The sequence below is a fragment of the Eurosta solidaginis genome, chromosome X, assembly GCF_040869045.1.
Source record: "Eurosta solidaginis isolate ZX-2024a chromosome X, ASM4086904v1, whole genome shotgun sequence".
Taxonomy (NCBI): Eukaryota; Metazoa; Arthropoda; class Insecta; order Diptera; family Tephritidae; genus Eurosta; species Eurosta solidaginis.
The window spans coordinates 142,996,917-143,022,721 of record NC_090324.1 but is presented as its reverse complement, the minus strand read 5'-3'; the positions used below and the strand labels follow the sequence as shown (position 1 = coordinate 143,022,721).

Genomic DNA, 25,805 nt, shown 5'->3' with positions numbered 1-25,805 from the left:
TATTTTATTTTGTTAAAAAAAAAATAATTGGATTTAAATTATTAATCATTTCTATTTAATTTTTTATTATAAAATTGATTTTTATTAAATTTTTTAAATATTAATTATTTTTGATTTTATTTAATAATAATAAATTATTTAATTTTATTAAAGATTTTATATTTATTGGTTGTTTTTGATAATTTTATTTTATTGAATATTAATTAATAGTTAATTAGGGGTTAGTTGTTAATTATTTATTTTATTAAAAATTTAAAAATTATTAATTATTTTTATAATATTTAATATTTTATAAATGTGAGGAGTTAAATGCTAATATAAATTTTAAATAATTTATAAATTAAGATTTAATTTAAATTATTTAATTTAGTAAGTTTATATTTATTAATAATAATAAATATAAATTTTAAAAATTGAAATAAATTTTATTTTGTTAGAAAAAATATTTTAGATTCTAGAATTATTAATCGTTTTTATTTTATATTTTATTATGAAATTGATTTTTATTAAAAATTTTAAATTATTAATTATTTCTATAATAATTTATATTTATAAATATGAGAGGTTAATTATTAGAATATTAAATTTAAAATAATCTATAAATGAAGATTTAATTTAAATTATTTAATATATTTATTAGTATTAAATGATTTTAAAAATTGAAATAAATTATTTTATTTTGTTAGAAAAAAAATATTTTAGATTTTAGAATTATTAGTCGTTTTTATTTTATATTTTATTATGAAATTGATTTTTATTAAAAATTTTAAATTATTAATCATTTCTATAATAATAATTTATATTAAATATTGATACTAAGTATTAGAATATAAAATTGAAAATAATTTATAAATGAAAGTTGAATTTAAATTATTTTATATAATTATTTATTTACACAAAATATTAATTTTAATAAAAATTTAAATAAATTATTTTATTTTGTTAGAAAAAAATAGTTTAGATTCTAGAGTTATTAGTCGTTTATATTTTATATTTTGTTATGAAATTGATTTTTATTAAAATTTTTAAATTATTAATAATTTTTATATTATTTTGTATTTTATATTATTAAATTAATTTATGAAAAAATTTTTAGGGAGGTAAATTACTATATAAAATTATTAATTTGATAATAATTAGTAATTTATAATATTAAAATTTTTAAATTATTAATCATTTCTATAATTATATTTTTATTATTAAAATTAATTGTTTTTATTATTTGAATTTAATATTTATTATTTATTTTTATATTTTTTTTATAAATTTATTTTTAATATAAAGTTTTATTTTAGCTTATTTTTTATTAGAAATTTATTTTATATGTAAATTTTTGTGTGTATTATTATTTATTTTAATAATCAATAATTTAAATTTTATTCTCAGTAATTAGTTTTATTAATCAATTAAGATTGGAATTAGTAATTTTATTTAGTATTGGTTAAATTTGTGCCAGCATCCGCGGTTATACAAATAATGCAAGTAAAAATTTTTCGATGTAAGGTATAAATTAAATATGTATATAAATTTATTAAGTGAAATTTTAAATTTATAATAGTTTTTAAATTGATTTTATTTAGTCTTAAAGATTTTATTATTAAACTAGGATTAGATACCCTATTATAAAAAATGTAATTATTTTTCATTAAGGTAGTATTAGTTATGTTCTTGAAACTTAAAAAATTTGGCGGTATTTTAGTCTATTCAGAGGAACCTGTTCTATAATTGATAGTCCACGATGTACCTCACTTAAATTAGTTTTCAGTTTATATACCGTCGTTATTAGAATATTTTATTAGAATAATAATTTTCAATAATTTGTATTTAAATTTATATCAGATCAAGGTGTAGCTTATATTTAAGTAGAAATGGGTTACAATAAAATTATTTAAATGAATTTAAATTTTAAATGTTTAATGAAATTGGATTTGGTAGTAAAATTTTAAAGATAAAAAATTTGACTTTAGCTCTAAAATATGTACATATCGCCCGTCGCTCTTATTCTAAAATAAGATAAGTCGTAACATAGTAGATGTATCGGAAGGTGTATCTAGAATGACAATTTAAAGCTTATATAGTAAAGTATTTCATTTACATTGAAGAGATTTTTGTGCAAATCAATATAAATTGAATTTAATATTTATTTATTTATTTATTTTATGATTTATTTATGTTATTATTTGTTTAATTTATATTAAAAATAATTATAAAAATTAGTGTTTTAGTAATTTTTAATGAAAAAATAAATTTAATTATAGTTTATTTGTATTGTGAAAGATTATTGAAATAATTTGAAAAATTTTTATTTTATAAGAAAAATTTATTTTTTGTACCTTGTGTATCAGGGTTTATTAAATAATTGATATTAAAAATATTGATCTCGATTTTATAAGAGTTAATAATTTATTAAATTTAATGTATTAAAATTATTTTAAATAAGTTATTAGAAATGAAATGTTATTCGTTTATAAATATATCTGGTTTTTTTAGAAATAAATTTAATTTAGTAATTTTTGATTTATTTATTTATTTTGTTAATAAATAAATTTATTAATTATAATATTTTAAGGGATAAGCTTTAAAATGAATTATTATAAATGAGATAAATTAGTTAAAAAATATATGCTTAGAATTAGCAATTATTATTAATTTTGTTAAAAATTATTTTACTTAAATATTATTTATTAATGTTTTAATTTTTTATAAAAAAATTTTTTGTAATTTTATTTGAAAAGAAATAATGATTAAATTAGTATATATATATATATACATATATAAGTAATTTTTAATGAAAAGTTTATATAAAGAACTCGGCAAATATATTACTCGCCTGTTTAACAAAAACATGTCTTTTTGAGTTAATTTTAAAGTCTGACCTGCCCAATGAAAATTTTTAATGGCCGCAGTAATTTAACTGTGCAAAGGTAGCATAATCATTAGTCTTTTAATTGAAGGCTTGTATGAATGGTTGGATGAAGTATAATCTGTTTCATATAAATTTATTATAGAATTTTATATTTTAGTAAAAAAGCTAAAATTTTGTTAAAAGACGAGAAGACCCTATAAATCTTTATAATTTTAAAAATTTTTATTTTTTAGATTGATTTTATATTAATTTTTAAAATTATTTTATTGGGGTGATATTAAAATTTAATTAACTTTTAATTAATTTTTATCATTAATTTATGATTTATTGATCTATTATTAATGATTAAAAGAAAAAGTTACTTTAGGGATAACAGCGTAATTTTTTTGGAGAGTTCTTATTGATAAAAAAGTTTGCGACCTCGATGTTGGATTAAGGTAAATTTTAGGTGTAGTTGCTTAAATGATAAGTCTGTTCGACTTTTAAATCCTTACATGATCTGAGTTCAAACCGGTGTAAGCCAGGTTGGTTTCTATCTTTAATATATATTATAATATCTTAGTACGAAAGGACCAGTTATTAAAATAATTATATTTTATTTATGTGAATTTTATTAATATAATTTAATTAACTATTTTGGCAGATTAGTGCATTAAATTTAGAACTTATAAATGTAATTTTTAATTACAAATAGTACTTGTTTATTTTTGAATTATTTTTAACTTTAATTGGTTCATTAATTTTAATTATTTGTGTTTTAGTGAGAGTTGCTTTTTTAACTCTTTTGGAGCGTAAAGTATTAGGATATATTCAAATTCGAAAAGGTCCAAATAAGGTTGGTTTATTAGGAATTCCCCAACCTTTTTGTGATGCAATTAAATTATTTACTAAAGAACAAACTTATCCTTTATTATCTAATTATATTTCTTATTATTTTTCTCCAATTTTTTCTTTATTTCTTTCTTTAGTTGTTTGATTTTGTATACCTTTGTTTGTTAAATTATTTTCTTTTAATTTAGGGTTGTTATTTTTTTTAAGTTGTGCTAGATTAGGTGTTTATAGAATTATAATTGCTGGTTGATCATCAAATTCTAATTATGCTTTATTAGGAGGATTACGGGCAGTTGCCCAAACAATTTCTTATGAAGTTAGAATAGTTTTAATTTTATTATCTTTTGTTTTTTTAATTGGAAGATATAATATTTTTCAATTTTTTTATTATCAAAAATATATTTGATTTTTAGTAATTTTTTTGCCTGTTAGATTTGTTTGATTTTGTATTTGTTTAGCTGAAACTAATCGAACCCCTTTTGATTTCGCTGAAGGTGAATCTGAATTAGTCTCTGGATTTAATGTTGAATATAGAAGAGGTGGATTTGCGTTAATTTTTATAGCTGAATATTCTAGAATTTTATTTATGAGAATATTATTTAGAGTTATTTTTTTAGGCTGTGATTTATTTAATTTTGTATTTTATTTAAAATTAGTATGTATTTCTTTTGTATTTATTTGAGTTCGTGGTACTTTACCTCGGTTTCGTTATGATAAATTAATATATTTAGCTTGAAAGTGTTTTTTACCAATTTCTTTGAATTGTTTATTATTTTTTATTGGGTTTAAGTTGTTGTTGTTAAATTTTATTTAATTAATTTTGTTAAGTAAAGTTAATAGAAAGTATTTTCTATATTATGTTTTCAAAACATATGCTTATTCAAGCTCATTAACTATTTAATTAAATTATCTCATCATTTATTAATTATAGGATTTGTAATGTAATATAAAAAGTAAATAATTGTTAAAATTTGACCTACAATAATATAAGGAGTTTCTACCGGTCGTGCTCCAATTCATGTTAATAAAATTACTGTAATAATTATAATTCAAAATAAAATTTTATTTATAGGATAAAATTGAATTCCTCGGAAATTTCTTAAGGTATAAAATGGAAGAATTGTTAAAATGCAATTGATATAATTAGTGCTATAACTCCTCCTAATTTATTAGGAATTGACCGTAAAATTGCATAAGCAAATAAAAAATATCATTCTGGTTGAATATGAATAGGAGTCACTAATGGATTTGCTGGAATAAAATTATCTGGATCTCCTAGTAAATATGGGTGGGTTAATGTTAATAATATTAATATTGAAATTATAATAATGAATCCAACAATATCTTTGTAAGAAAAATAAGGATGAAATGGAATTTTGTCAATATTTGAATTTAATCCAATAGGATTATTTGATCCTGTTTGATGTAAGAATAATAAATGAATTATTGTTATAGCTAGTACAATAAAAGGTAAAATAAAATGGAAAGTAAAGAATCGAGTTAATGTAGCATTATCAACTGCAAATCCTCCTCATACTCATTGGACTAAATTTATTCCTAGATAAGGAATTGCTGATAGTAAATTTGTAATAACTGTTGCACCTCAAAAAGATATTTGACCTCATGGTAATACATACCCTATAAAAGCTGTTGCTATTACTAAAAATAAAATTAAAATTCCAATTAATCATGTAGGCGTAAATAAATAAGATATATAATAAATTCTTCGTCCAATATGTAAATAAATACAAATAAAAAAAAATGATGCGCCATTAGCATGTAATGTTCGTAATAATCAACCGTAGTTTACATCTCGACAAAGATGATTTACTCTATCAAAAGCTAAATTAATATTTGCGGTGTAATGTATAGCTAGGAATAAGCCTGTTATAATTTGAATAATTAAACATAATCCTAATAATGAGCCAAAATTTCATAAAGTTGAGATATTAATAGGTGTTGGTAAATCAATTAAAGCATTATTAGTAATTTTAATTAAGGGGTGTTGATTTCGAAAAGGTTTATTCATTAGTTTATAATTCGTAGTGGTCCATAAAATATATTAGTAATTTTTACTACAGCAATTAATGTAATTAATAAATAGTTTATTAATATAATAGTTATTATGTTTGTTGGGTAGTTATATAATTTATTAAGTATAATAGAATTTTCTTGTATATATGATTTTATATCATATATTGTTTTTATTTCATTATTTTCTATGTAGTTTAATATAAAAGGTTTATCTAAGAAAATTGAAATTATTATTATAATGATGAATATTATATTACATGAAATTGTTATTTTAATTGATAATGAAAATATTTCATTTGATGCTAGTGAAGTGACATAAATAAATAATACTAATATTCCTCCTAAAAAAATTAGAAATAAAATGTAAGAGAATCAGAATGTTTTATATAGTATTCCTGTTAATATGCAAATTTGTAGTGTTTGTATAAGTAATATTAGTCCTATAGCTAATGGATGATTTATTTGAATAAAAATTAATCTAGAAATTAATGTAGTAATAAAAAAAAAATAATTGAATTATACAAGGGATAGTTTATTAAAATATTAATTTTGGAGATTAATGATAAAGAAGTTTCTTTTTTCTTGAAGTTTTAAAAAAATGATTTTTATTTTTGATTTACAAGACCAATGTTTTTATTAAACTATTAAAACTAATGTTAATCATTTTATATTGAATGTTACCTTTTATTTTATTTTTAATTGGAGTTTTGGTATTTGTTTCTAATCGTAAACATTTGTTATCAATATTATTAAGATTAGAATATATTGTTTTGAGTTTATTTTTTATATTATTTATATATTTAAATTTGATAGATTATAGATTATTTTTTAGAGTTTTGTTTTTAATTTTTAGAGTTTGTGAAGGAGTATTAGGTCTTTCAATTTTAGTTTCATTAATTCGAACTTATGGGAATGATTATTTTCAATCTTTTAATTTATTATAATGTTGAAATTTATTTTTATATTAATTTTTATATTTCCTATTTGTTTCATAAAAAAAAATTTTTGAATGGTTCAATTTTTATTATTTTTGATAATATTTATAATAATTTTATTTAATTTTAGTTTTAATTATTTTATAAATATTTCTTATTTTTTAGGAATAGATGTTCTTTCAAATGGATTAATTTTATTAAGAGTTTGAATTTGTATTCTTATATTAAATGCTAGTTATATAATTAATAAATTGGATAATTATAAAAATTTATTTTTATTAAATATTTTAATTTTATTAATATTTTTAATTTTAACTTTTAGTTCAATAAATTTATTTATGTTTTATTTATTTTTTGAAAGTAGATTAATTCCTACATTATTTTTAATTTTAGGTTGAGGTTATCAACCTGAGCGTTTACAAGCTGGAATTTATTTATTATTTTATACTTTATTTGTTTCTTTGCCTATATTAATTAGTATTTTTTATTTATACAATATTTTCATAAATTTAAATTTTTATTTTTTGTATAATTATTTATTTAATTATGATTTATTATATTTGTCATTAATTATACCTTTTTTAGTAAAAATACCTATATTTTTAGTACATTTATGATTACCTAAAGCTCATGTGGAGGCTCCTATTTCAGGTTCAATAATTTTAGCAGGAATTATATTAAAATTAGGGGGTTATGGTTTATTACGAATTTTTTTATTTTTACAGTTTAGTGGATTTAAATATAATTATATTTTTATTAGAATTAGATTAGTTGGAGGATTTTTAATTAGTTTAGTTTGTTTACGTCAAACTGATTTAAAATCTTTAATTGCTTATTCTTCTGTTTCTCATATAAGAATTGTTTTAAGAGGTATTTTAACATTAAATTATTGAGGCTTATCTGGTGCTTATGTATTAATAATTGCTCATGGGTTTTGTTCATCTGGTTTATTTTGTTTAGCAAATATTACTTATGAGCGATTGGGGAGTCGTAGATTATTAATCAATAAAGGTTTATTAAATTTTATACCTTCAATGACTTTATGATGATTTTTATTGTGTATTTGTAATATATCTGCTCCTCCATCATTAAATTTATTAGGAGAGATTTCTTTATTAAATAGAATTATTAGATGATCTTGGTTAAGTATAATTATATTATCATTAATATCTTTTTTTGGAGCTTGTTATACTTTGTATTTATATGCTTATACTCAACATGGAAAAAATTTTTCTGGGTTATATTCTTTTAGAATGGGGAAAATTCGAGAGTATCTTCTTTTATTTTTACATTGATTCCCATTAAATATACTAATTTTAAAAAGAGATATTTGTATAATTTGATTTTAAAATTTAAATAGTTTAATTAAAATATTGATTTGTGATGTCAATGATATGATTTATAATCATTTTAAATTGTGAAAAAATTATCTATTTGTAATATTGGATTTTTAATATTAATTAATTTTAGATTTTTATTTTTTTTTATAAGTTTAAATTTTTTATTAAAGAATTTAATTTATTTTTTAGAATGGGAAATTATTAGATTAAATTCTTCTAGAATTATTATAACTTTTTTATTTGATTGAATAAGATTATTATTTATATCTTTTGTATTAATAATTTCTTCTTTTGTTATTTATTATAGAAAAGAATATATAATAAGTGAATTAAATATTAATCGTTTTATTATATTAGTTTTTTTGTTTGTTATGTCAATAATACTATTAATTATTTCTCCTAATTTAATTAGAATTTTATTAGGTTGGGATGGGTTGGGATTAGTTTCTTATTGCTTAGTAATTTATTTTCAAAATTTAAAATCTTATAATGCTGGAATATTAACGGTATTATCAAATCGTGTTGGTGATGTTGCTTTTTTATTAGCTATTTCTTGAATGTTAAATTATGGTAGTTGAAGATTTATTTTTTATTTAGAATTTGTAAAAAATGATTTTGAGATGAATGTTGTAATATTATTAATTATGTTAGCAGCTATAACTAAAAGAGCTCAGGTTCCTTTTTCTTCTTGGTTGCCGGCAGCAATAGCTGCGCCTACTCCAGTTTCTGCTTTAGTTCATTCTTCAACTCTTGCTGACTGCTGGTGTATATTTATTAATTCGGTTTAATATTTTATTATTAGACTCTTTATTAAGTTGTATTTTATTATTATTATCTGGGTTAACTATATTTATAGCTGGATTAGGTGCTAATTTTGAATTTGATTTAAAAAAAATTATTGCATTGTCTACTTTAAGTCAGTTGGGCTTAATAATATGTATTTTATCAATAGGTTTTATAAAATTAGCTTTTTTTCATATATTAACTCATGCTTTGTTTAAAGCATTATTATTTATATGTGCAGGAGCTATTATTCATAATATAAATAACTCTCAAGATATTCGTTTAATAGGGGGGTTAAGAAGTTTTATACCTTTTACTTCAACTTGTTTTAATGTTGCAAATTTAGCTTTATGTGGAATACCATTTTTAGCCGGGTTTTATTCTAAGGATATAATTTTAGAAATAGTTTCTATAAATTATATTAATTTTTTTAGATATTTTTTATATTTTTTTTCAACTGGTTTAACTGTATGTTATTCATTTCGTTTAATTTATTATTCAATAATTGGTGAATTAAATTGTGGATCTTTAAATATATTAAATGATGAGGGATGAATTATGCTTCGAGGTATAATAGGATTAGTAATTATAAGAATTTTAGGAGGTAGTATATTGAGATGATTGTTGTTTATTACTCCTTATATAATTTGTTTGCCTTTTTATATAAAATATATAACATTATTTATTTGTATTTTAGGGGGGGGGGGGGGGTATTGGGATATATAATTTCTAACATATCTTTATTTTATTTTAATAAATCTTTAAATAATTATTTAATGATTAGTTATTTTGGGTCAATATGGTTTATACCTCATATTTCTACTTATGGATTAATTAATTATCCTTTAATATTAGGAAATATAATTTATAAATCTTTTGATCAAGGTTGATCTGAATTTTTAGGTAGTCAAAATTTATATAATAATTTAATTAAATATTCTCAGTTACTTTTTATTTTTCATAATAATAATTTAAAAATTTATTTAATATTATTTATTTTATGAATTATTATATTAATAATTGTATTATTATTGTTTTATTCAAATAGCTTAAATTTAGAGTATAACATTGAAGTTGTTAGGGTAATTAAAAAATTTTTGAATATAAAAATTAATATATGAATATATACATATATATACACACATACACACACACACATACACACACACACACATATATGAATGTATGTAGTGAATTAATTATAGTAATAGTAATAAATTTACAAAAAATTTTTTTTTAATTTTACAATGAAAATGTAATGTTTTTATTAAACTATATAAATTATAGAAGTATAAATGGAATTAAACCATTAAAAGATAAAAGTTAGCAGCTTTTTCTTGATCATCTTACTTCTTTAATTGGAGTTTATTTACTCATTTTTATCATTAACAATGATAGGCCTCTTTTTGGCTTCAATTAATATTATGAATAAGGGTATAAATATTTACCTAAGATTAGGTCGAAACTAAATGCAATAAAATTGCTTCATTATTCAAGGTAGATTGAAGAACCAATACTTTTTGAATGCAAATCAAATGTTATTTTTAACTACAACCCTTATTTAATTATTTTGATCAGTTTAGTATTCCTTGATTTCATTCATGATAAAGTCCAATAATTAAAATAAAAATGAATGTAATTGAAGTAGTAGTTCATATAAAAATATTAGATAATTTAATAATCATGATTATAGGTAGAATTAATACGATTTCTACATCGAAAATTAAAAAAATAATGGTAATTAAAAAGAATTGTAAAGAGAAGGGTAGACGTGATGATGATTTAGGATCAAATCCGCATTCGAATGGTGAACATTTTTCTCGATCTCTTAAAGTTTTTTTAGATAAAATAGATGCAATAATTATGATAATTGTTGTAATAATTATAATTAATATTATTATTGTTAAGATTAAATAAATTATCTATACTACTGTTATTAGTAGTCTTTATGATTGGAAGTCAAATATACAATTATATTATATAGATTTATTAATTAATTGGCTATATTTTATCGATATTATTAAATTATTAATTTCCTCATCAATAAATTGAGATATATAATAATAATCATACAATATCTACAAAATGTCAATATCAAGCAGCTGCTTCAAATCCGAAATGATGGGTTTTTGAAAAATGATAATTTAAGTGGCGTATTAAACAAATTAATAAAAAAGTTGTTCCGATTAATACATGAATTCCATGGAATCCTGTAGCTATAAAAAATGTAGATCCATAGATAGAATCTGCAATTGTAAATGGGGCTTCAATATATTCATAAGCTTGAAGAATTCTAAAATAAATTCCTAATAATAATCAATATAATACTATGATTATGTTATTAATAGAAGATCCTGTATTACCTAATAAAGTTAATAGTAAATGACCAGCAATTATATTAGCAGTTAATCGTACTGCTAAAGTTCCTGGTCGAATAATATTACTAATAGTTTCAATGCAAACTATAAATGGTATTAGAATTTTAGGTGTTCCTTGAGGGACTAGATGAGCGAACATATGTTGAGTATTATTGATTCAGCCATAGATTATAAAACAGATTCATAAAGGTAATGCTATTGTTAATGTAAAAATTAGGTGTCTAGTTCTTGTAAAAATATATGGAAATAATCCTATAAAATTATTTAATAAAATTATTGAAAATAATGAAATAATGATAAAAGTAGATCTTGAGTAACTTTTTGGTCCTAATAAAGTTTTGAATTCTTTATGTAAAGATATTAAGATTAAATTTCATATAATATTCCATCGAGAAGGAATTAATCAATAAGTTGATGGAATAATTAATAATCCAATAAATGAACTTATTCAATTTAATGATAAGTTAAAAATTCTTGATGAAGGATCAAATACAGAAAATAAATTAGTTATCATTTTCAGTTGAATGAATTAATTATTTTATTTTTAAAATAATTAGATTTAGATGTTTGATTAATTAATGAATAATAATTAATAATTCTAAATATAATAAATGTTATTGAAAATATAAAAAATAATATTAATCATCTAATAGGGGCTATTTGTGGAATTAAAAAATATTAATTAAAATAATTAATAATTTTAGTTTGACATACTAATGTTATAAATTTAACTAATTTTTTTTTGTTATGAAATAATTTTATTATAAAATTCATTAGAAGTAATTGCTAATTTACTATTAAATGGTTTAAGAGACCAATACTTGCTTTCAGTCATCTAATGATGAATTATTATTAATTCATTTAATAAAATTTTTTATAGGAATTCTTTCAATTACAATAGGTATAAAACTATGATTAGTTCCACAAATTTCAGAACATTGTCCAAAAAATAACCCAGGTCGGTTAATTATAAAATTAGTTTGGTTTAATCGTCCTGGTGTTCTATCAATTTTTACACCAAGAGCAGGAATAGTTCATGAATGAATAACATCTGCTGCTGAAACTAAAATTCGAATTTGTGAATTTATAGGTAAAATTACTCGATTATCTACATCTAATAATCGAAAATTATTATTATTATTATTATTAATCATTTCGTTTGTTGGAATTATATAAGAATCAAATTCAATATTTAAAAAATCTGAATATTCATATTTTCAATATCATTGATGACCAATAGTTTTTAATGTTATTGATGGTTCATTAATTTCATCTAATAAATATAATAATCGAAGTGATGGGAAAGCAATAAATAATAATATAATTGTTGGGAGAATCGTTCAAATTATTTCAATAGTTTGCCCATGTAATAAATTTCGATTTGTATATTTATTAAAAAATAATATAAATATTAAATAACTGACTAATATTGTAATTATAATTAAAATTATTAATGTATGATCATGAAAAAAAGTCAATTGTTCTATTAAAGGTGATGCACTATCTTGAAGTCTAAAAGTGGCTCATGTTGTCATTTAATTTCTAATAAAAGTAAAATCTTTATATATGAAGCTTAAATCCATTGCACTAATCTGCCATATTAGAAATTAGTTAATAAAGGTAATTCAGAGTATCTATGTTCTGATGGGGGAGTGTTTTGAGATCATTCAATCGAGGATCTAAATTGTATAGGATATAAAACTATTCGGTTAGAAATTATACTTTCTCAAATAATAAATAAAAATAATAAGATTCTTATTAATGAAATAGATGAACCAATCGTGGAAGTGATATTTCATGTAGTATAAGCATCTGGATAATCTGAATATCGTCGTGGTATTCCTGCTAAACCTAAAAAATGTTGAGGGAAGAATGTTAAATTTACACCTAAAAATATAATTAAAAATTGAGTTTTTAATCAAATAGGATTTAAAGTTAATCCTGTAAATAAAGGGTATCAATGGATGAGTCCAGCTATAATAGCAAAAACTGCTCCTATAGATAAAACATAATGGAAATGTGCAACTACGTAATAAGTGTCATGTAGAATAATGTCAATTGATGAATTAGCTAGTACTACTCCTGTTAATCCTCCTACGGTAAATAAGAATACAAATCCTAAAGATCAAAGTATTGTTGGAGAATATGTTAATTGAGTTCCATGTAATGTTGCTAATCAACTAAAAATTTTGATACCTGTAGGGACAGCAATAATAATAGTTGCTGAAGTGAAATAAGCTCGTGTGTCTACATCTATTCCTACTGTAAATATATGATGAGCTCATACAATAAATCCTAATAATCCAATTGCTATTATAGCATAAATTATTCCTAAAGAACCAAAAGTTCCTTTTTTTCTTGATTCTTGTCTAATAATATGAGAAATTATTCCAAATCCAGGTAAAATTAAAATATAAACTTCTGGATGACCAAAAAATCAAAATAAATGTTGATATAAAATAGGATCTCCACCACCTGCTGGGTCAAAAAATGATGTATTTAAATTTCGGTCTGTTAATAATATAGTAATAGCTCCTGCTAGAACTGGTAAGGATAATAAAAGTAAAAGAGCAGTTAATATTACTGCTCATACAAATAAAGGTATTCGATCAAATGTAATACCTGTTGATCGCATATTAATAACAGTAGTAATAAAATTTACTGCTCCTAAAATAGAAGAGATTCCGGCTAAATGTAAAGAAAAAATAGTTAAGTCAACAGATGCCCCTCTATGTGCAATAGTAGATGAAAGAGGAGGGTAAATTGTTCAACCTGTTCCAGTTCCAGTTTCTACCATACTGCTGATGAGTAATAATGTAAGGGATGGGGGCAATAATCAAAAACTTATATTGTTTATTCGAGGAAATGCTATGTCAGGAGCTCCTAGTATAAGGGGTACTAGTCAATTTCCAAATCCTCCAATTATAATTGGTATAACTATAAAGAAAATTATTACAAAAGCATGAGATGTAACAATTATATTATAAATTTGGTCATTTCCAATTAAGTTACCTGGATGACCTAATTCAGCTCGAATAATAATTCTTAATGAAGTTCCAATTATTCCTGCTCAAGCTCCAAAAATAAAATATAATGTTCCGATATCTTTATGATTTGTTGAAAATAACCATTGTCGCGACTAAGTGCGATTTATTTATGGTATATTCAATGGTGTAATTAAATGGCTGAATTTTAGGCGGTAGATTGTAAATCTATTTATAAGAATATTTCTTTTTAATTAAAGTTAGTTTTATAGTCAATAATGACATTAGATTGCAAATCTAAAGGAGTAATTAGATTACTAAGGCTTAAAAGGTTCTACTAATATTTATAGCTTTGAAGGCTATTAGTTTTTTTAACTTAAAACCTTCAAATATTAGTAGAATAGTGGATGGACAATAGAAATTGTAATTAAACTAAATGTTGAAATAAAAGAAATTATCAATATTCATTTAATAAAAAAATTATTTGATTTTATTGAAAATATTCAATTATTCTCATAATAGTTTAATGTGAATGTAGAAAAACACAATCGTAAATAAAAAAATAATGTAATTAATGACATTGTTACTATAATTGTTGCCAATAAGTATTGATTATATATAATTAAATGTTGAATTACTAATCATTTTGGTAAGAATCCAATAAATGGTGGTAATCCTCCTAAAGATAGTAAATTGATTAATAAAATAAATTTTAAAATTTTCAAATTGAAAAATGAATTGAATAATTGATTAATATAATAAATTTCAAAATTTTTGAATAAGAAAATTATACTAAAGGATAAAAATGAATAAAATCAAAAATATGTCATTCATAATATTTCATTAATTTGTATTGCTGCTAATATTCATCCTAAATGAGTAATAGATGAAAAAGCTATTAATTTTCGTAATGAAGTTTGATTTAATCCTCCTAAGAAACCAATAATAATTGATATAATAATAACAATATTTATAAAATTAATATTAATTAAATAAGAAATTAATATTATAGGGGCAATTTTTTGTCATGTTATTAAAATTAAATTATTATTTCATGATAATCCTTCTATGACTGTTGGAAATCAAAAATGGAAAGGAGCAGTACCTCTTTTTAATAATAAAGAAGAAATTAAAATTCATTTACTAAATAAATAATCATTTTGTAATAATAAAGTATCTATATATATTATGATGATACAAAATAATAGAATTGCTGATGCAATTGTTTGAATTAAAAAATATTTTAGAGAAGCTTCTGTAGATATTAGATAATTGTTGTTATTATCTCTTATTAGGGGGATAAAAGATAATAAATTAATCTCTAAACCTATTCAAGCTCTTAATCAAGAATTTGATGAAATTGTGATTATTGTTCTTATTAGTAATATTGAAAAGAATATAATTTTTGCAGAATTATTAATAATTAAAAAGAAAAGGATTTATAGCCTTTATAAATGGGGTATGAACCCAGTAGCTTTATTAGCTTATCTTTTTATATTTTAGTGTAAGATGCACATAAGTTTTTGATACTTTTAGAAATGGTTTAATTCCATTAGATATAATGAATGTAATAGAATTACATTATTTATCCTATCAAGATAACCCTTTTTTCAGGCAATTCATTAATTTAAAATAGACGATTTCTATTGTACTTTTTAGAATGCAAAATTATCTTTTATAAAATTAAAGATTAAATTTCATCATAAAATAAATGTGTTTTTTTTTTTTTTATACCAATAATTTGGAAAAATTTATGAAAAGTTAATTTTAAATATGTAATATATTAAATAATTAAAATTAGTGTCTGAAAAATTACTGATTTTAATTTTATTTAAGTAATAAAAAATTCTAATATAGTTAGGTATGAGAGTTAAAATCACAACTTTAATATAGATATATAGATGTATATCGTTTATTTATATTTAATATTTAGATTTATTAAAATTTCTAATAATAGATTATAATATTAATAATCAAATTTTAATATACTAATCTATATTTTTAAATTTTAGGGGTTTTTGGACAAAATTAGTATGCATCTATTAATATATTAAATATTTATATATATATAGATATTTATTGATCTTTATAGTATATATATAAATTATAACGAATGAAACATAATTTTTAGATAAAATGTCATGTATATAAAATAATTGTATGAAAAGTGTCTATTTTGGTATAAAGAAAATTAATCAATAACAAAATTTTAAAAATTTTTTTAAAAATTTCGAAATTTTTTGCAATAAAAAAAAAAAAATTATAGAAATGACTAATAATTTAAAATTTTTAATATTGTAAAAATTGAAATTTTGTTAAAAATTAAAAATTTTTAAATTATTTGTCTTTAGAATTGTGGAATTTGATAATTTTAAAATTTATTATTTATAATTTTATATTTTATTTAAATTTTATTGTTTAATAAATGTAAATTTTATATACTATATTTTATTATTTATTAATATTAAGTATTTTACTTTAAAAATTGAAAATTAAATTATTTGATTTTATAAAAAATAAAAAAAAAAAATTAAAATTATTGATTAATTTTATTTAATATTTTATTATGAAATTGATTTTTATTAAAAATTTTAAATTATTGATTATTTTTAATTTTATTTAATAATTAATTAGGGGTTAATTATTAATCATTTATTGAAAATTTTAAATTATTAATTATTTTTAAAAATTATTTATTTAAATATTTATTAATAATTAAATTTTTATAATTTTAAAATTTTTTATTTATTGATTATTTTTAATAATTTTATTTTATTTTATTGAATGTTAATTAATAATTAATTAGGGGTTAATTATCAATTATTTATTTCATTAAAATTTTTAAAATTATTATTTTCATAATATTTACATTTTTATTACAAAATGAATTTATGGAAAAATTTTAGGGAGGTTAATTACTATATTTATATATTTATTTAAAAATAATTTATTAATAAAAATATAATTTTAATTATTAAATATAATTATCTATTAATATTAAATAATAATATTAAAAATTTAAATTAAATTATTTTATTTTATTAAAATATAATAATTGTAGATTTTAAAATTATTGATTATTTTTGTTTAATATTTTATTATGAAATTGATTTTTATTAAAAATTTTATAATTATTGATTATTTTTAATTTTATTTAATAATTAATTAGGGGTTAATTATTAATCATTTATTAAAAATTTTAAATTATTAATTATTCTTTAAAATTATTTATTTAAATATTTATTAATAATTAAATTTTTATAATATTAAAAATTCTATATTTATTGATTATTTTTAATAATTTTATTTTATTTTATTGAATATTAATTAATAATTAATTAGGGGTTAGTTATTAATTATTTGTTTTATTAAAATTTTTAAAATTATTATTTTCATAATATTTACATTTTTATTACAAAATGAATTTATGAAAAAATTTTTAGGGAGGATAATTACTACATTTAAATATTTATTTAAAAATAATTTATTAATAAAAATATAATTTTAATTATTAAATATAATTATCTATTAATATTAAATAATAATATTAAAAATTGAAATTAAATTATTTTATTTTGTTAAAAAAAAAAAATAATTGGATTTAAATTATTAATCATTTCTATTTAATTTTTTATTATAAAATTGATTTTTATTAAATTTTTTAAATATTAATTATTTTTGATTTTATTTAATAATAATAAATTATTTAATTTTATTAAAGATTTTATATTTATTGGTTGTTTTTGATAATTTTATTTTATTGAATATTAATTAATAGTTAATTAGGGGTTAGTTGTTAATTATTTATTTTATTAAAAATTTAAAAATTATTAATTATTTTTATAATATTTAATATTTTATAAATGTGAGGAGTTAAATGCTAATATAAATTTTAAATAATTTATAAATTAAGATTTAATTTAAATTATTTAATTTAGTAAGTTTATATTTATTAATAATAATAAATATAAATTTTAAAAATTGAAATAAATTTTATTTTGTTAGAAAAAATATTTTAGATTCTAGAATTATTAATCGTTTTTATTTTATATTTTATTATGAAATTGATTTTTATTAAAAATTTTAAATTATTAATTATTTCTATAATAATTTATATTTATAAATATGAGAGGTTAATTATTAGAATATTAAATTTAAAATAATCTATAAATGAAGATTTAATTTAAATTATTTAATATATTTATTAGTATTAAATGATTTTAAAAATTGAAATAAATTATTTTATTTTGTTAGAAAAAAAATATTTTAGATTTTAGAATTATTAGTCGTTTTTATTTTATATTTTATTATGAAATTGATTTTTATTAAAAATTTTAAATTATTAATCATTTCTATAATAATTTATATTAAATATTGATACTAAGTATTAGAATATAAAATTGAAAATAATTTATAAATGAAAGTTGAATTTAAATTATTTTATATAATTATTTATTTACACCAAATATTAATTTTAATAAAAATTTAAATAAATTATTTTATTTTGTTAGAAAAAAATAGTTTAGATTCTAGAGTTATTAGTCGTTTATATTTTATATTTTGTTATGAAATTGATTTTTATTAAAATTTTTAAATTATTAATAATTTTTATATTATTTTGTATTTTATATTATTAAATTAATTTATGAAAAAATTTTTAGGGAGGTAAATTACTATATAAAATTATTAATTTGATAATAATTAGTAATTTATAATATTAAAATTTTTAAATTATTAATCATTTCTATAATTATATTTTTATTATTAAAATTAATTGTTTTTATTATTTGAATTTAATATTTATTATTTATTTTTATATTTTTTTTATAAATTTATTTTTAATATAGTTTTATTTTAGCTTATTTTTTATTAGAAATTTATTTTATATGTAAATTTTTGTGTGTATTATTATTTATTTTAATAATCAATAATTTAAATTTTATTCTCAGTAATTAGTTTTATTAATCAATTAAGATTGGAATTAGTAATTTTATTTAGTATTGGTTAAATTTGTGCCAGCATCCGCGGTTATACAAATAATGCAAGTAAAAATTTTTCGATGTAAGGTATAAATTAAATATGTATATAAATTTATTAAGTGAAATTTTAAATTTATAATAGTTTTTAAATTGATTTTATTTAGTCTTAAAAATTTTATTATTAAACTAGGATTAGATACCCTATTATAAAAAATGTAATTATTTTTCATTAAGGTAGTATTAGTTATGTTCTTGAAACTTAAAAAATTTGGCGGTATTTTAGTCTATTCAGAGGAACCTGTTCTATAATTGATAGTCCACGATGTACCTCACTTAAATTAGTTTTCAGTTTATATACCGTCGTTATTAGAATATTTTATTAGAATAATAATTTTCAATAATTTGTATTTAAATTTATATCAGATCAAGGTGTAGCTTATATTTAAGTAGAAATGGGTTACAATAAAATTATTTAAATGAATTTAAATTTAAAATGTTTAATGAAATTGGATTTGGTAGTAAAATTTTAAAGATAAAAAATTTGACTTTAGCTCTAAAATATGTACATATCGCCCGTCGCTCTTATTCTAAAATAAGATAAGTCGTAACATAGTAGATGTATCGGAAGGTGTATCTAGAATGACAATTTAAAGCTTATATAGTAAAGTATTTCATTTACATTGAAGAGATTTTTGTGCAAATCAATATAAATTGAATTTAATATTTATTTATTTATTTATTTTATGATTTATATATGTTATTATTTGTTTAATTTATATTAAAAATAATTATAAAAATTAGTGTTTTAGTAATTTTTAATGAAAAAATAAATTTAATTATAGTTTATTTGTATTGTGAAAGATTATTGAAATAATTTGAAAAATTTTTATTTTATAAGAAAAATTTATTTTTTGTACCTTGTGTATCAGGGTTTATTAAATAATTGATATTAAAAATATTGATCTCGATTTTATAAGCGTTAATAATTTATTCAATTTAATGTATTAAAATTATTTTAAATAAGTTATTAGAAATGAAATGTTATTCGTTTATAAATATATCTGGTTTTTTTAGAAATAAATTTAATTTAGTAATTTTTGATTTATTTATTTATTTTGTTAATAAATAGATTTATTAATTATAATATTTTAAGGGATAAGCTTTAAAATGAATTATTATAAATGAGATAAATTAGTTAAAAAATATATGCTTAGAATTAGCAATTATTATTAATTTTGTTAAAAATTATTTTACTTAAATATTATTTATTAATGTTTTAATTTTTTATAAAAAAATTTTTTGTAATTTTATTTGAAAAGAAATAATGATTAAATTAGTATATATATATATATACATATATAAGTAATTTTTAATGAAAAGTTTATATAAAGAACTCGGCAAATATATTACTCGCCTGTTTAACAAAAACATGTCTTTTTGAGTTAATTTTAAAGTCTGACCTGCCCAATGAAAATTTTTAATGGCCGCAGTAATTTAACTGTGCAAAGGTAGCATAATCATTAGTCTTTTAATTGAAGGCTTGTATGAATGGTTGGATGAAGTATAATCTGTTTCATATAAATTTATTATAGAATTTTATATTTTAGTAAAAAAGCTAAAATTTTGTTAAAAGACGAGAAGACCCTATAAATCTTTATAATTTTAAAAATTTTTATTTTTTAGATTGATTTTATATTAATTTTTAAAATTATTTTATTGGGGTGATATTAAAATTTAATTAACTTTTAATTAATTTTTATCATTAATTTATGATTTATTGATCTATTATTAATGATTAAAAGAATAAGTTACTTTAGGGATAACAGCGTAATTTTTTTGGAGAGTTCTTATTGATAAAAAAGTTTGCGACCTCGATGTTGGATTAAGGTAAATTTTAGGTGTAGTTGCTTAAATGATAAGTCTGTTCGACTTTTAAATTCTTACATGATCTGAGTTCAAACCGGTGTAAGCCAGGTTGGTTTCTATCTTTAATATATATTATAATATCTTAGTACGAAAGGACCAGTTATTAAAATAATTATATTTTATTTATGTGAATTTTATTAATATAATTTAATTAACTATTTTGGCAGATTAGTGCATTAAATTTAGAATTTATAAATGTAATTTTTAATTACAAATAGTACTTGTTTATTTTTGAATTATTTTTAACTTTAATTGGTTCATTAATTTTAATTATTGTGTTTTAGTGAGAGTTGCTTTTTTAACTCTTTTGGAGCGTAAAGTATTAGGATATATTCAAATTCGAAAAGGTCCAAATAAGGTTGGTTTATTAGGAATTCCCCAACCTTTTTGTGATGCAATTAAATTATTTACTAAAGAACAAACTTATCCTTTATTATCTAATTATATTTCTTATTATTTTTCTCCAATTTTTTCTTTATTTCTTTCTTTAGTTGTTTGATTTTGTATACCTTTGTTTGTTAAATTATTTTCTTTTAATTTAGGGTTGTTATTTTTTTTAAGTTGTGCTAGATTAGGTGTTTATAGAATTATAATTGCTGGTTGATCATCAAATTCTAATTATGCTTTATTAGGAGGATTACGGGCAGTTGCCCAAACAATTTCTTATGAAGTTAGAATAGTTTTAATTTTATTATCTTTTGTTTTTTTAATTGGAAGATATAATATTTTTCAATTTTTTTATTATCAAAAATATATTTGATTTTTAGTAATTTTTTTGCCTGTTAGATTTGTTTGATTTTGTATTTGTTTAGCTGAAACTAATCGAACCCCTTTTGATTTCGCTGAAGGTGAATCTGAATTAGTCTCTGGATTTAATGTTGAATATAGAAGAGGTGGATTTGCGTTAATTTTTATAGCTGAATATTCTAGAATTTTATTTATGAGAATATTATTTAGAGTTATTTTTTTAGGCTGTGATTTATTTAATTTTGTATTTTATTTAAAATTAGTATGTATTTCTTTTGTATTTATTTGAGTTCGTGGTACTTTACCTCGTTTTCGTTATGATAAATTAATATATTTAGCTTGAAAGTGTTTTTTACCAATTTCTTTGAATTGTTTATTATTTTTTATTGGGTTTAAGTTGTTGTTGTTAAATTTTATTTAATTAATTTTGTTAAGTAAAGTTAATAGAAAGTATTTTCTATATTATGTTTTCAAAACATATGCTTATTCAAGCTCATTAACTATTTAATTAAATTATCTCATCATTTATTAATTATAGGATTTGTAATGTAATATAAAAAGTAAATAATTGTTAAAATTTGACCTACAATAATATAAGGAGTTTCTACCGGTCGTGCTCCAATTCATGTTAATAAAATTACTGTAATAATTATAATTCAAAATAAAATTTTATTTATAGGATAAAATTGAATTCCTCGGAAATTTCTTAAGTTATAAAATGGAAGAATTGTTAAAATTGCAATTGATATAATTAGTGCTATAACTCCTCCTAATTTATTAGGAATTGACCGTAAAATTGCATAAGCAAATAAAAAATATCATTCTGGTTGAATATGAATAGGAGTCACTAATGGATTTGCTGGAATAAAATTATCTGGATCTCCTAGTAAATATGGGTGGGTTAATGTTAATAATATTAATATTGAAATTATAATAATGAATCCAACAATATCTTTGTAAGAAAAATAAGGATGAAATGGAATTTTGTCAATATTTGAATTTAATCCAATAGGATTATTTGATCCTGTTTGATGTAAGAATAATAAATGAATTATTGTTATAGCTAGTACAATAAAAGGTAAAATAAAATGGAAAGTAAAGAATCGAGTTAATGTATCATTATCAACTGCAAATCCTCCTCATACTCATTGGACTAAATTTATTCCTAGATAAGGAATTGCTGATAGTAAATTTGTAATAACTGTTGCACCTCAAAAAGATATTTGACCTCATGGTAATACATACCCTATAAAAGCTGTTGCTATTACTAAAAATAAAATTAAAATTCCAATTAATCATGTAGGCGTAAATAAATAAGATATATAATAAATTCTTCGTCCAATATGTAAATAAATACAAATAAAAAAAAATGATGCGCCATTAGCATGTAATGTTCGTAATAATCAACCGTAGTTTACATCTCGACAAAGATGATTTACTCTATCAAAAGCTAAATTAATATTTGCGGTGTAATGTATAGCTAGGAATAAGCCTGTTATAATTTGAATAATTAAACATAATCCTAATAATGAGCCAAAATTTCATAAAGGTGAGATATTAATAGGTGTTTGTAAATCAATTAAAGCATTATTAGTAATTTTAATTAAGGGGTGTTGATTTCGAAAAGGTTTATTCATTAGTTTATAATTCGTAGTGGTCCATAAAATATATTAGTAATTTTTACTACAGCAATTAATGTAATTAATAAATAGTTTATTAATATAATAGTTATTATGTTTGTTGGGTAGTTATATAATTTATTAAGTATAATAGAATTTTCTTGTATATATGATTTTATATCATATATTGTTTTTATTTCATTATTTTCTATGTAGTTTAATATAAAAGGTTTATCTAAGAAAATTGAAATTATTATTATAATGATGAATATTATAATACATGAAATTGTTATTTTAATTGATAATGAAAATATTTCATTTGATGCTAGTGAAGTGACATAAATAAATAATACTAATATTCCTCCTAAAAAAATTAGAAATAAAATGTAAGAGAATCAGAATGTTTTATATAGTATTCCTGTTAATATGCAAATTTGTAGTGTTTGTATAAGTAATATTAGTCCTATAGCTAATGGATGATTTATTTGAATAAAAATTAATCTAGAAATTAATGTAGTAATAAAAAAAAATAATTGAATTATACAAGGGATAGTTTATTAAAATATTAATTTTGGAGATTAATGATAAAGAAGTTTCTTTTTTCTTGAAGTTTTAAAAAAATGATTTTTATTTTTGATTTACAAGACCAATGTTTTTATTAAACTATTAAAACTAATGTTAATCATTTTATATTGAATGTTACCTTTTATTTTATTTTTAATTGGAGTTTTGGTATTTGTTTCTAATCGTAAACATTTGTTATCAATATTATTAAGATTAGAATATATTGTTTTGAGTTTATTTTTTATATTATTTATATATTTAAATTTGATAGATTATAGATTATTTTTTAGAGTTTTGTTTTTAATTTTTAGAGTTTGTGAAGGAGCATTAGGGCTTTCAATTTTAGTTTCATTAATTCGAACTTATGGGAATGATTATTTTCAATCTTTTAATTTATTATAATGTTGAAATTTATTTTTATATTAATTTTTATATTTCCTATTTGTTTCATAAAAAAAAATTTTTGAATGGTTCAATTTTTATTATTTTTGATAATATTTATAATAATTTTATTTAATTTTAGTTTTAATTATTTTATAAATATTTCTTATTTTTTAGGAATAGATGTTCTTTCAAATGGATTAATTTTATTAAGAGTTTGAATTTGTATTCTTATATTAAATGCTAGTTATATAATTAATAAATTGGATAATTATAAAAATTTATTTTTATTAAATATTTTAATTTTATTAATATTTTTAATTTTAACTTTTAGTTCAATAAATTTATTTATGTTTTATTTATTTTTTGAAAGTAGATTAATTCCTACATTATTTTTAATTTTAGGTTGAGGTTATCAACCTGAGCGTTTACAAGCTGGAATTTATTTATTATTTTATACTTTATTTGTTTCTTTGCCTATATTAATTAGTATTTTTTATTTATACAATATTTTCATAAATTTAAATTTTTATTTTTTGTATAATTATTTATTTAATTATGATTTATTATATTTGTCATTAATTATACCTTTTTTAGTAAAAATACCTATATTTTTAGTACATTTATGATTACCTAAAGCTCATGTGGAGGCTCCTATTTCAGGTTCAATAATTTTAGCAGGAATTATATTAAAATTAGGGGGTTATGGTTTATTACGAATTTTTTTATTTTTACAGTTTAGTGGATTTAAATATAATTATATTTTTATTAGAATTAGATTAGTTGGAGGATTTTTAATTAGTTTAGTTTGTTTACGTCAAACTGATTTAAAATCTTTAATTGCTTATTCTTCTGTTTCTCATATAAGAATTGTTTTAAGAGGTATTTTAACATTAAATTATTGAGGCTTATCTGGTGCTTATGTATTAATAATTGCTCATGGGTTTTGTTCATCTGGTTTATTTTGTTTAGCAAATATTACTTATGAGCGATTGGGGAGTCGTAGATTATTAATCAATAAAGGTTTATTAAATTTTATACCTTCAATGACTTTATGATGATTTTTATTGTGTATTTGTAATATATCTGTTCCTCCATCATTAAATTTATTAGGAGAGATTTCTTTATTAAATAGAATTATTAGATGATCTTGGTTAAGTATAATTATATTATCATTAATATCTTTTTTTGGAGCTTGTTATACTTTGTATTTATATGCTTATACTCAACATGGAAAAAATTTTTCTGGGTTATATTCTTTTAGAATGGGGAAAATTCGAGAGTATCTTCTTTTATTTTTACATTGATTCCCATTAAATATACTAATTTTAAAAAGAGATATTTGTATAATTTGATTTTAAAATTTAAATAGTTTAATTAAAATATTGATTTGTGATGTCAATGATATGATTTATAATCATTTTAAATTGTGAAAAAA

The 25,805-nt window shown here is 19.0% G+C and overlaps 1 protein-coding gene and 1 pseudogene across 12 annotated transcripts in view; one reads left to right on the top strand and one right to left on the bottom strand.

Moving 5' to 3' along the window:
• PIP4K (phosphatidylinositol 5-phosphate 4-kinase) overlaps positions 1–25,805 on the top strand; it is a 1,849,876-nt gene that overhangs the window by 256,006 nt on the left and 1,568,065 nt on the right. The window lies entirely within an intron of this gene.
• On the bottom strand, positions 13,422–15,572 carry LOC137234701 (NADH-ubiquinone oxidoreductase chain 2-like; annotated as a pseudogene).